At 41.2% G+C, this 13,548-nt stretch overlaps 1 protein-coding gene across 2 annotated transcripts in view; it reads right to left on the bottom strand.

The window, feature by feature from the left end:
* Positions 1–13,548, bottom strand: part of MAP2K5 (mitogen-activated protein kinase kinase 5) — a 271,359-nt gene that overhangs the window by 67,497 nt on the left and 190,314 nt on the right. The window lies entirely within an intron of this gene.

The following is a 13,548-nucleotide window of genomic DNA, read 5'->3' as shown; positions in this document are numbered from 1 at the left end:
CTGGGCTTAATGTTGCAATCATTGCTAATGTTATGAAGCTCACTCTTTTTAAATTAAAAACCGATTTATTTAAAATTGAAATTAAATCATAGTCAGAAATTAGAATTTTGGATTCCTGCCAGTGTCTGCTCACAATCCCCTATTTTGTGAAGAAAACTTTAATTATGTGGTTGAAGTATTTGCCTCTGACTCAAGAGTGGGTGAGGACTCCACCTTTTCCAAAGTTCCTCCAGCCTGTTTCCAGGGCAGCAATGCTTTCTGGGAAAATCAAATGCACACAAGTTTTAACACTGCTTTTTAGGGGAAGAGAGCTGAGTCAAAGAGGAATGCCTGTTCTGGAGGCAGGATGCTCACTCAGCTAACACCGATAAACCACATCTCTTAGAAAGTCACTAAATTAATAAAACATCCACTTAGTAGTTAAAGTATTAAACTCTTAAGTGTCCCTCCTCCTCCAACCACCCCCCTAAAAAAACTGCCTTACAGTTACTACAAACTCAATGCAAATGGAGTCCCAGGTATTAGTTTTCCTAAGGAGGAAAATTTCAGGGCTTATATGTAATTACTGAGGGGTCAGTTATTTGCTGGGATAGACTGTGCTTTAACAAGCTGGTAAAATATAGGTAAATTAATTAATAGTTCCTTATATGCTTTTAATGGTGCCTTTAAAAGTTCTTTCACATACACATTATCATTAGATTGCACAACCATCCTGAGTCTGGCAAGGATGGTCATCTCTACTCTATGATGGGAAAAACTGGGCCTCCCAGAGGTTGGGACAGGCCCAAGGCCTCAGGATCTGGCTGTGGTTGTTCTGGGGCCTCTCCCATGCTCCCTTCTTTCCAGCATCATATCCGCCTACATCACAGCATTCCTTAAAAACAACTGGATTCACATGTGTTTATATTTGGCATGGTAAAGTTGATAAATTATCAGTTTGGGCACACGGGTTCTTCTCAACTGGACTGTTAAGCTTCTCCAGGGCAGAAGCCATATTTCTTCATTTCTTTTGCATCCCTATGGCTGGTCAGCAGACCCTCCCACCCAGTGCTTGAGTGTTTTAAAAAGTGCTTTCCCATGTGTTATCTTAACTGAACATGGTATCCTCTCTTTCCTGCTCTTGGCTCCGCATCATGCCCTCCCCAGGCACAACTCCCTGAAACTTCCATCTGAGGTGGATTGGGTCTTAGTCTACTTTGGTAGTTCCTACTGAATACTGTCGTGAATTACTGTGCCTTCTTATTCCTCTAGTCAGTGTGTTCTTCTGTATAAGGATCTGCAGGGAAATGTTTACATTAAAAAGGAATACAGCTCTTAACTAGCACCTTGGAGTGGTTAGGATTTTAGTAAAAAGCCACAGCACCTTTAAAAACATCATGAAAACCCCAGGCAAATTCTCCTATGAGATATCTTTGGTGCTTGCTTTTACAGTTGGTCCTTGAACGACATGGGTTTGAAATGTGCAGGCCCACTTACACGAGGCTAGTTTTCATTAGTAAATACTACAGCACTCAATGGTTCATGGTTGGTTGAATCCATGGATGTGAAGGAACCTCAGATATTCAGACATGGGGGGCCAACTAAACTAAACCCAGATGAACCCCTTCGTTGTTCAAGGGCCAACTGTAGTTTTTAAAGTACACATAGATTACCCATGCCCCCAGCATTCTTAGTGAGATATATCTACTTCCAACAAGAGTTATTTGTAATGAACACAGAATGAGAAAACCATTTTTGACATCAAAGACAATGTTTTTCCACAAATTTCCAGCAGTCAGGGGGATTACAAATTCTCCAAGGAAAACATTTTAAGTGATATGTTTCAAAATGAATTCAGCGATGGATTGTGAGACATGGTTTCCAGGAACATCCATTGTGTGAACTAAATGGAATTTTCTTCATAGACTGAGACCTAGGAAGAAGTCTCCACCTTGCCCTATTCTTTGGGTTAAAAGCATGGTTTAAGACCACTTAAAACTGTACTCTTTTAACGTTTTCTCTTTACTACAAGAAAAGGAGAAATAGCAATATCAAAAGTCTGTTTTATGATCTTGTAACCATACTGTTTCGCCCAGGTTTTTAAAGAGAGACATTGTTACCAAGTTTTATTGTACGGTTTTGATAGCAACATATTATATGAAATCATCTTCATAAATTTTGTATTAAGGTAGCAGTGCCAGTACCTGAAATTGATTCAAAATGCTTAAGATACTCAATTACTTTTTAACACTGTTACACAATGCAGTGACTTATATCTTCTATTTCACAAGAATCTGATGATGCAACATCATTGTAATTGATTCATTTTCTCAATTAAATAAAGCTACTGTGCTTTTTTTATATGAATGCCACATAGACCATAGAGTTAGATGTATTATCTCCTTTCTCTGTCTCAGATACATGGCCTTAAATGCTATATTCTGTTCCTCTGTTAATTCCACCAGAAAATTTAACGCCAGGGTCATATTTTTCAAATTCTGAAGTGCCATGTACTTGGCTGTATTTATATTAGGCGTATTTTTCACTGCTAAACTCTTTGTTGTTTACCTTTTTCAAGATCACATTACTGTACAGGCGCGGCAACCATAAAACAGACCCAAACAGAGGCAACCTCCAGTCACTGCTTCTGCGTTTGCACACAGTTCATGAAAAAGCGAAGCCCCTGATTTTATAGCACATTAAAAGGGGTACTAAGGGTTCTCAATATAAAATGTTAGCTTCGTGAATGCCTCTCTTTATTCTGGGTCTGCCTTCCAAATGCTTAGCTCCGAGAGCAGAGTTCAGAGGGACACAATAACATTGTTAGGGCTGATGTACTGCCTGTACCTCCCAACATATGAGATGCTGTTTATAACTTAACTTGTCCAAGTCCGCCTTCCTGCCTACACATTTTGCTCATACTGAGTTTTCCATGTCTAACTAATAATTGGGGACAAAGAACAGAACGATAATTGTTCCAGTCATAGACTTTGCTTATCAGTTTCTAGAACCAGCAGCATTTTGAAACACTAGTTAGATAAACCTCTCCTTTCTTCTGGGCATAGCTTTTTTTTTTTCTGTTCATCAGCTATTAGATCCAAGATTTTAAGCTACACTAACAGGGGATGCCTCATTCTAACATAAGACAGACCTTTATGTGTCTAAATGAGGAAGAATGACTTCACAACAGGCAGGCCTAAATATCAGTTGGGTCTTATATTTCCTTGAGAGGACCATACAGCTGGCAATTTAAAAAGGTCCTGTAATATGACCTGTGAATCTGGAAAATGAACCTGGAAAGGAAATTACCGATGCAAAAGTTTACTTATGGGGCCTCAATTATTTAGTCAATGACTCTGGTGATAAAAAAGCAACTTTGGAAGGTTCTCATTATGCTTCTGTCTCTGGAGAGGTACTTTTTACACACACGATGGTAGACAGACCTTGCTACCAGCCCTTTTACATTATATTCAGAAGCACAATCAGAAAACTAAAATGAATCCACCTATGGAACTTAGAGAAGATACCAGCTTGAGCTTTCATTTTCTCTTTTACTCTCTGAAATTATGGCTTGCCCTGCAGCTCTTGTCGGAGAGATTTATATGTGACCTGGGTCAGATCTTCCAATATCAGTTGACAAATTTTCTCTTTACATATTTACTGCTTTTCAAGCTTGTGTTATTTTCTCTTAAATAGCGAGAAAAAAAAAAGAAATATAAAATTAAATCATACGGCTGGAATTTTAAAAGAATACCGTTTTTATCTGTTGTGCTCCTGGTATCACATTCTAGCTTTTGATGCTGAACTCTATTCTCTTTTTAAACGTCAAATTTTAAGAACTGTAGTTATTTTGCAAGGGCTCTCTTTTCAAATCAGATGCACTAAGCTAGAACTCTGGCTAAATATTAACATAAACAAGTATTATAGCAAACAGATTTTATATTCTAAATGAAGAAAGACGACCCATTTTTTTTTTTTTTTTTAAATAGATGGGGACCTCTGAGACCTAGTTTAATCTACTCATTTTGCTGTTAGGGAAACTGAGGCTCAGAGGGGAAAAGTGCCCAAGGTCACCGAACCTGGCTTAGAATTGACTGCTGACTCATGAGGCAACTAGTAAGGGAGGGGGAATGCATAAGCTTTGGAATCAGAAAGATTCCTGGAATTCCTGTCTGATTCTCATGGCTTCAGAAGCTCCCTCCTTTCACTAGGCTTAGGGCTCTTGTCTAGAAAAGATAAGCTAGAGGAGCCCAAGCATCCATCCCGCCCCTGGAGTCTCCCACTCAGGCACAGATGTTTTTCCTACTGGAGGGTGAACTAACACAGACATTCGGTCTGACTATACCTGGTATTGTGCTGAGTGCTGAAACGGAGTCGCATCACCTCCAACCCATCAGAAATTGTAAAAACAAAAAGTGCCCAAATCTCAAAAAGCCCTCAGAGAGAGAGAAAAATATCACTTTCACATGACCACAAACTGAATTGTTATTGCTGTTGCTGAGTTGCTGAGTCCTGTCTGACTCTTTGTGACCCCATGGACTGTAGACCATCAGGCTCCTTTGTCCATAGGATTTTCCAGGCAAGAATACTGGAGTGGGTTGCCCATTTCCTTTCCAGGGGATCTTCTTGACCTAGGGATCTGACCTGCTCTCCTGTATTGCAGGCAGATTCTTTACCTCCAAGCCACCAGGGGAATCCCTTACAAACTGAATACACAATGCTTGGTAACTTAAAATAAAAGTGCCTAAACAAAGTGCTGGTTTTTTTGAGAAGGAACAGGACAAAATTTACCCTAGTTAACTGTAAATGGGAATCTTGGCAAACTGATATTTTCAGATTAACTGAATGTATTATGAGATAAAATAAACGAATAAAACATATTATTTCTAGCAATATAAAATGAACAAATATAGTTCACTTGTGCTCTATCTCCCCTATTCATCAATCTCTGTCCTTGTTCAAGCTCTAATCATGCCTGTGAATCTATCAGCATAGCTTGTTAGGACAAAACAAAACAAAAACAAAAAGTAAGTTATATCACTTATTTAAATACAAATAAATGACTTAAACATGAGTGATAAGAGGACTCAGTGAGGGGTCACTCAGTAAAGTATAAGAGGTCACTGTGATCCCCGTGTCCTAAGATCCACTCACTGGCACGCTCTCCCTGCCTCACACCCTGAACTTGGGCCAGGGTGCTGCATTCTGGAGTGACCAGTTTTGAAAAGTTCAAAATAGATATCCCTGAATTTGACAAACAGTTGGGGCCGACAGAAAGGCTCTAAGGTGCCTAGAGGAGGGCACAGCTCAGATGGGACCAGGCAGAAAATCATCACAGCCATAAATTAGATCACTTGGCTCTTACTGCGTCCCGAGCATCAAGGACAACGCATTTCCACACGACACACAACAGCTGGAGCAGCAAGGTGCAGCGCAGCCACTATTCACGTGCCGGGTCTGCCGGTCAGCGGGCGGGAAGAAAAGGACCTGACGGCCTGTGCTCTTTTATCCCTTGTGTATTTAAAACTGACACAGCTCATGTCCTCCCCTACCCAGGGGTGCAGGAGCCAGAGTCAATCATTTCCGGGGCAAATAAATGAGAATTTCAATATTCAGACCTAAATTCTGTGAGAAAAGCAGGAGCTGAGAATCACAATTCAACATGACAAATGTGAGCTGCAAAAACCAACTTTTTCCCTCACAGTACAAGGTCTGGCCGAGGAGTCCATTGAGTACTTCCGTTTCAAAGAAGATCTGAGATGTCTGCTACATCAAACTGTTTTCTTTGCTACAAAAAAAGGTGTGGTCTTAGTTTAAGAATATCTGTTCTCTGTGTGTGGGGGGGGGAGGGGAAGGAGGAGGTGTTGCTTTTTCTGAGAAAGGCCTTTGACCATTCTACTTTTTATGGTCAAATAAATCTGCTATCAGTTCAGTTCAGTCGCTCAGTCGTGTCTGACTCTTTGCGACCCCATGAACCACAGCACGCCAGGCCTCCCTGTCCATCACCAACTCCCGGAATTCACCCAAACTCATGTACATTGAGTCGGTGATGCCATCCAACCATCTCACCCTCTGTCATTCCCTTCTTCTCCTGCCCTCAATCTTTCCTAGCATCCGGGTCTTTTCTAAGGAGTCAGCTCTTCGCATCAGGTGGCCACACTATTGGAGTTTCAGCTTCAACATCACCCCTTCCAATGAACACCCAGGACTGATCTCCTTTAGGATGGACTGGTTGGATCTCCTTGCAGTCCAAGGGACTCTCAAGAGTCTTCTCCAACACCACAGTTCAAAAGCATCAATTCTTCGGCGCTCAGCTTTCTTAATAGTCAAACTCTCACATCCATACATGACTACTGGAAAAACCATAGCCTTGACTAGATGGACCTTTGTTGGCAAAGTAATGTCTCTGCTTTTGAATATGCTATCTAGGTTGGTCCTAACTTTCCTTCCAAGGAGTAAGCGTCTTTTAATTTCATGGCTGCAGTCACCATCTGCAGTGATTTTAGAGCCCCCAAAATCAAAGTCTGACACTGTTTCCACTGTTTCCCCATCTATTTCCCATGAAGTGATGGGACCAGATGCCATGATCTTCGTTAGTGTGGCAAAATATCTGAAAGGGTTTTTCATTAGGATGCATCTCTATTAGGTTAAATCCTCCACATGCCACAGAATCCAGAACGCTGTTAGAGGTCACCTAGTCTAATTCCTTGTTTCACGTAGAAATTAGCTTTATAATTTTTCTGACAGACAGCCATCCTGTCTTTGCTTGAAGACTTCCAGTGCCAGGATTCCAATGATTCTATCTTGGGTAGCTTGAATTGTTAGGAAATTTGTTCTTATTCTGAGTTCAAATATGTCTTCCTATAAGATAGGATCATGGTCTGGAGCTGCAGTGATTAAGTCTAAAGACAGCTTTTCACATATTTCAAAACGGCTGTCATGTCTTAACAATGTTTTCTTTCCTCAACAAACATCCCATTTTCTTCCTAGGGTCATTTGCTATCTTTGGCTGGCCTCTATCCTTCTCCCTTCCATTAGTAATGGCATGCCAACAAACATCCCCTTGTCTCTAAGTAACCCATGAGCTTCATGGGAAGATGACTTCAACCCCAGCTTTAGAGGTGGGGCATGTAGCCCAGTCTTAAATTAGTCGGCATCGCCTACACGCCCCAAGTTCAGAGAGTTAAACTGGTCCAATCAAACTGAAACCTACTGCCTCTGGCTGCTTGAGGGGAAAAAGACCTGCTCTTCCCGTCTAAACTGAAAAGCAGGTCACCTCAGAAGCTCTATAGTCATTCTTGGTCTGTGAAGGCAGAAGCCTACTAAGGTCAGAGCCCAAAGTGAACTACTGGATAAGGTTCTACCTAAAACCAGCAATACTTAGCTTTTCGGTCATGTATTTCAATAAATTTCCCCTGTGACCGAGGCAACTTTGAGCTGGGTTTTCTGTGACCTGAACCAGAAACTTCTGGAAGAATCACCCAGGCATGATTTCACATTCTCCACTGAAGCTACCTTTCTCTGAATGTGGTGCTGTACAGGCACATTCCTCATAAAGTGCAATGCCTATGCCTGAACACATACCTTGCACTGGCTTAGATCACCTGATTGTGGACACTGTACTTGGTAGAATCTCACAGAGGCTACAAGGGTATTCACATTTTTGATAGCCATATCACATAGTTGGCTCAATGGAGCGAAACAGAGAAATGTATAGGTTTTGGGCTGGAAAAAAAATTACTTCTTTCTTGTACTCTTCTATTTCTTATCTGTTTCATACTGATAGAGTATTTGAGAGTCAAAATGAGCAGATGATTAAACTAATTACAGCATCTAGACAAGTCTGATGAAGTTTCTACCTGTGGTCTTTCCCTTGTAACTGACAGAAAATGCATTAGTCTTTCATTTGGCTGAAGGAGACTCATAGACTTGGTGTCTGAAAGCCACCCAAAAGGTTCTTTAATCTGACCCTGCTTCCACCCCATCTGACTCTTGAATCCTTCCATCATTACACCCCGGCTGATCGGGTTTCTGTTTGAATACGTACAGTAATGGGGAGTCCGCGCATTTTCTGACTGCCCATCCTACCTCCTATTCCAGTTCTATCCTCCTAACATTGCAAATCCACATCCTTTTTTTACAGAGAATCCTCAAATATCTGAAGACAAATATTGAGTCTCCTTGGAAGGCTTTATTCTTCAGGTATTGATGCTGCGAGGGCAGAGTGGAAGTATGGACAATGGAAGGTGATGAAATTATTAATTTAAAGCCTAAGTATGTGAACTGATTCTTAGTTTCTTCTGATTCTAAAACATGCTATGCCAACATGTAAAAAAGTAAAATTAGACTGAATTATCAATTCATATGTGTGTATGAAGATCTTACTGCCAGTCACTTTACGAGACTCTAGGACCAAGATGATGGGTAAGATATGTACTTGCTGGCCCACAAAAACAAAGGGACTCTTTAAGTTCCCTGAAACTTAGCGGCAGAGGTGAGACTTAAGCACAGGGCGTACACTCACCTCTGTATGCCACTGAATATTTGTATGAAATATAGTTCGATGGATTCAGGATGCTGTAAATCTCTAAGACAGCTTCCCCATGAGGCCCACAACAAGTCATGTTTTCAGGTATTGCAAGGAAGGTTTTCTTTGTGAGCTAAGACTCCACATATTGCTCCTTAAACAAACAAACAAACAAAAAACCCAAACAAATATGATATATCTGACAACATGGTTTGGCCTGCTGAGATTCTGAGATAAGCTGTAATTGCAGCCAATACGTGGTTCTTACGGGATTAGGAAAGAAAAGAAAACCTTGAAATACAGTCACACATAACCATGTCAATTAACGAATGCCTTATTGGCGTGACTGTAAATTCAAAATAGATTTAAAGAGAAGAAGTCATAGATTTAGAATGAACTAAAGAAAGCTTGACTTCTGTTTCAGAGTTTTGGTTCACACCTCTCATATTTTGATATAGGCAAAATAAAGTTTCAATAAATTTTAAGAGAGGATTTAGGAGATGGGGATGAGAAAGGTGGCTGAAGGTGTGGAAAGAGGAGGAAACTGCTCATACAAGATGAAAGCAGGGACTTCCCTGGTGGTCCAGTGGTTAAGGTAAGACTCTGTGCTTCTAATGCAGAGGACATGGGTTCGATCCTTGGCTGGGGAGGTAAGGTCCCACATGTCATGTAGTGTGGTAAAAAAAATAAAAATAAAAAAATGAAAGGAGACCACAGATGTATCTACCCCAGCATTTTTCAGTCCTTGTTTGCCAAATGTTGTATGAGCCACTGGGCAGAGACCATATACTGACAATGATTTAACTTGTTATTCGCTGGGTGTGTTGCTTGCTGTGCCCCGGTCACCTCTGCTCTGAGTCACTGAACATTTCCAGTTGGCTACCAAGGAGGTACAGGGCTGTCCAAAGCGCAGGGGCTGCAGGGAGACCTTTAGATGGGAACGTTCTTTTGTTTACTGTACTTTACCAAACTAGTCAAGGTCTCCTCATGCCCAGAATGATGCTCTCTGAACTTCTAAACAGGAAATAAAACAAACTCCATTACCATCTTTGGTCTTTCTCTCCTCATCTGAGCTTCCTTCCTCATAAGACTGTCACATTCCCCAGCCTTCCTTGCCCTCTCTACATGGTGGTCACCACCTATAGACCCTGACAGTGTATAGCATAAGAGGCCACACTTGGTTCTAATTGGTTGCCTTAGGTTCCCTCGATACCTTGGCTCTGTGCATAAACAGACAACTGCCTCCTCTCCTAGCTTCTAGCAGTCACTGTGACCCTTCTTTCCACCTGGTGTGTCCTGGGCAATCTCCAGGCTTAAATCGAATCAGCTCTTTGCTCCTTTTAGGCAACTCATTGATTTTTTAATGAACTTAGCTTGTCTGTTTCATTGGCAGTAAAGAGGGTTGGGTTCTGAGCATCACTAACATTTTAGTTGAGGAAGAATTCCCAAGCCCCCAGGCATTAATCCAGAACTGTTAAACATCTAAAAAGTAATCTGTACTCAAACAAAGCTTGGCCAGGCCTGCCCCCCTTTTAACTTGGATGCCAATGAGCCCCTCGCTCCAAATCTACCTAAGTTTTCTATACTGAATGTTGTTAAATAAAACACTGGAGTACAATAAAAGCTGATGTCTTTGCCCGTTGTTGCTGCTGTTACTGCTGCTGTTGAGGACCACTTTCCCTCCAGGGATCCGTATCCATCAGCAATTACCTAGCAGGTATGGAGCATCCTAGGACAGTAATTTCCATCTCTGAAGACACGCCTGTTGGAGGCAGTACCTGAGTGGATGGGTGTGTAAAATAAGGATAGCCATTTGGGCTCAAAGACCCTGGGTGCCTTTTCTCACTTTCTCCCTGCACCCCAGCCCTCCAGAGTGGGAGACAGTCTGATTCTGTTGCCAAATATCTGGTAATCATCAGTGAGTCATTTAACAGCTATGGACCCCCATGTTCTCCTCTGTAAAGTAAATGAGTTGGACTAGACCATTGTAAGATCGCCTCACATCCTGCAATTCTATGCTACCATTAAGTAGCACCAATGAAACCAAAGGGGGAAAAAATGACCGGCTTTCTAGACCACAAGTCTCAGAAGGAAAGAAGGCAGTGACGTCACTCGTAAAAGCCAGACTGGGCACCAAATTCTCTACTTCAAGCTTCAATTCTATTTCTGGGCTAAACTGCTTATTTAAAAATTGTAGAAGAATAATGGTCCCCAGTTATTGAATTAAAAATTACTATATTCTGCATATAATTCTATATATTAATGACTGATTGTTAATGATAGATTATAACTGAAAAAAGAAAGACTGTAAAGGAAGGCTCTTATGGGATCAGAAAAGTAATTCATTTTAGTCCTACCTGGAGTGAGACATGGTCATATATTTTCAGAGCTACGTGGGTAAATCCCTAAAGTACTTTCTGAAAATATAAATAATACTAATATTACCTTGCTCTTGTTTACCAACTTATATTTTTCAAAGGGCTCTCTTAGGTATTAGGTCATTTGATCATGACAACCCCCCCAACTCCCCAGCAGTCTAGCCAAGTCAAATTCATAAAGGGTGGCAGAGAACCCCTTAGAGGCATGTGCCAACTGACTGTAGGCTAAGTGCTCAGTCATATCTGACTTTTTGTGACAGGGACTGTAGCCCACCAGGCTTCTCTGTCTATGGGATTTCCCAGGCAAGAATACTGGCATGGGTTGCCATGCCCTCTTCCAGGGGATCTTCCTGACCCAGGGACTGAATCCACATCTCTTGTGTCTCCTGCATTGGCAGGCAGGTTCTTTACCACTAGCACCACCTGGGAAGTCTGGACCTTAGGGGTAGAAACCTTAAAATGCAATGATTTCTAGATTTACCTGGAGTCCAGTGGTTAAGAACCTGCCTGCTAATGCAGGGGACATGGGTTCGATCCCTCATCCAGGAAGATTCCACATGCCTCAGAGAAATGAAAGCCCATGCGCCATAACTACTGAGCCCATGCTCTAGAGCCCTTGAGCCATAACTACCGAACCTGCGTGCAGCAACTATTGAAGCCTGTGCTCTGTAATAAGGGAAGCCCCTGCAAGAAGAAGCCCATGTACCAAAACAAAGAGTAGCCCCTACTCCCTGCAACTAGAGAATGCCCTCACCCAGCAATGAAGACCCAGCACAGACAAAAATTCAAAATAAATGAGTAAAAATTTTAAAAATGTAATGATTTCTGACCTCAGATTGGTTCTCAGTCATCTCAAAGGGAGTCATGAAATTCTCAAGCCCAAGTTCATGATCTGGATCTGCTACATGTGCTGGCTCCATCCTGATACAGTACCTCTCTCCTCTGTCATTCTTCCCTCCCCTTCTTACTTCTTTCCCTCCTTGTGTTGTTTTAGAGGTCATCTAAGGAAATTCCCAAACTATGAGGGAGATCAAAGTAATAGCAGCAGTAGTGAACTTACTGAGTTGAAGTACTGCAAGGAAACCAAGTACAACATGCTGTGTCAGACCTTTATCTTAAGGATAGAGAAAATGACTCTCTTGACTAGAATGCCTGGAGTTCTTTTCCATCCTTCTAGCCTTAGAGCCTCGGGAGAAGGCAATGGCACCCCACTCCAGTACTGTTGCCCGGAAAATCCCATGGATGGAGGAGCCTGGTGGGCCACAGTCCATGGTGTTGCTAAGAGTCAGACACGACTGAGCGACTTCACTTTCACTTTCCACTTTCATGCACTGGAGAAGGAAATGGCAACCCACTCCAGTGTTCTTGCCTGGAGAATCCCATGGACAGAGAAGCCTGGTAGGCTGCAGTCCATGGGGTCGCACAGAGTCGGACACGACTGAAGCGACTTAGCAGCAACAGCCTTAGAGCCTCAGCTCAAGCATCATCCACCCTGTGAAGCCGTGGCTTCCTCAAGTGAGCTGACCTCTGACTCGTTAGGCTGAAGCACACCATCTCCTGTAGGGTTCCTTTTATATCAACTGCCATTGATTTATGTTCTTCCTGCCCACTGCATTAGATGCTTTGATAGCAGGGACAACGTATTTCATTTCTCTACTCCCAGTGCTTAGCACAGTGCCTGGACAGAGTAGATGCTCAGTGACAAATACGTGTTCAAGAAAACTGAAATGTATGTCATAAAATAGTTTAGTAGGTGCTATAGAAACAAGCCAACATTGGGTTAGTGCCTTAAAAAAAAACAAAGACAGGAATCACTAACCTAGCTGAGGTATTAACAAGTAATTTATCTTGAAAGTTTCACATTTCTAAGCTACCCACATTTGGGGGATGATTTCTCTTCCATTTCTGCTCTATCTTAAAGATATACTGGGAACCCACCTCCCGTCTTCAGGATAGGCTAAGCAAATAAAATTATGAAATATCTTTATAAGTATGAAATAGGCATTGGGAGAAAAATTTGACAGAGGCAATTTAAAAATTCCTGGGAAGAAGCAAATGTGCATCAGCAAACATCTTCATATCACTTAAATTTCACCTCTGCATTTATGGAACATAAAATCTGATTTTATGGCTTCAAATGTCAGTATATTTTAAATGTCTATATCCTAAATAGTGAGGGTGAAAATAAACAATGAATTAAAACATGTAAGCTAGAAATCTGTTTGAAAAAATAAAACTGCACACATATCACTCTTTTGGACTCTTGCCAATTAAAGGTTATAATTTGAAGTTGGGGTAATTACCCCCTGCTACTTTTCTCTTTGACTAGAGATCTCACAGAAAAAACTGGATACTTAAATTTACTAAAATCCTTTACGTTCAAATTCAAAAAGTTCATGCAACAAAGGATAGATTCTGAACACCTCTTTTCAAAAAAGGCAAGCTTTTTAGGTTTAATTTTGCAATATTAGGTTGGTCTAGATGTAATCAGTATATTAATACATATATAAGATAGTGATAGCAATAGTGTGAATATAACAATAAATATAAAACAACATGAAATTATCAAAGTTAGGATCAGTAGTAATATACTCAAAGAAATTTAAAACATGAATAAAATTAGGAGTAAAAACTCTTGTATTTTGACATTAACTTTTGAAAAAC

This window comes from Bos taurus, chromosome 10 (genome assembly GCF_002263795.3).
Source record: "Bos taurus isolate L1 Dominette 01449 registration number 42190680 breed Hereford chromosome 10, ARS-UCD2.0, whole genome shotgun sequence".
NCBI lineage: Eukaryota > Metazoa > Chordata > Mammalia > Artiodactyla > Bovidae > Bos > Bos taurus.
Note: the sequence above shows the minus strand (reverse complement) of the source record. Positions and strands in the feature narration are given on the sequence as shown.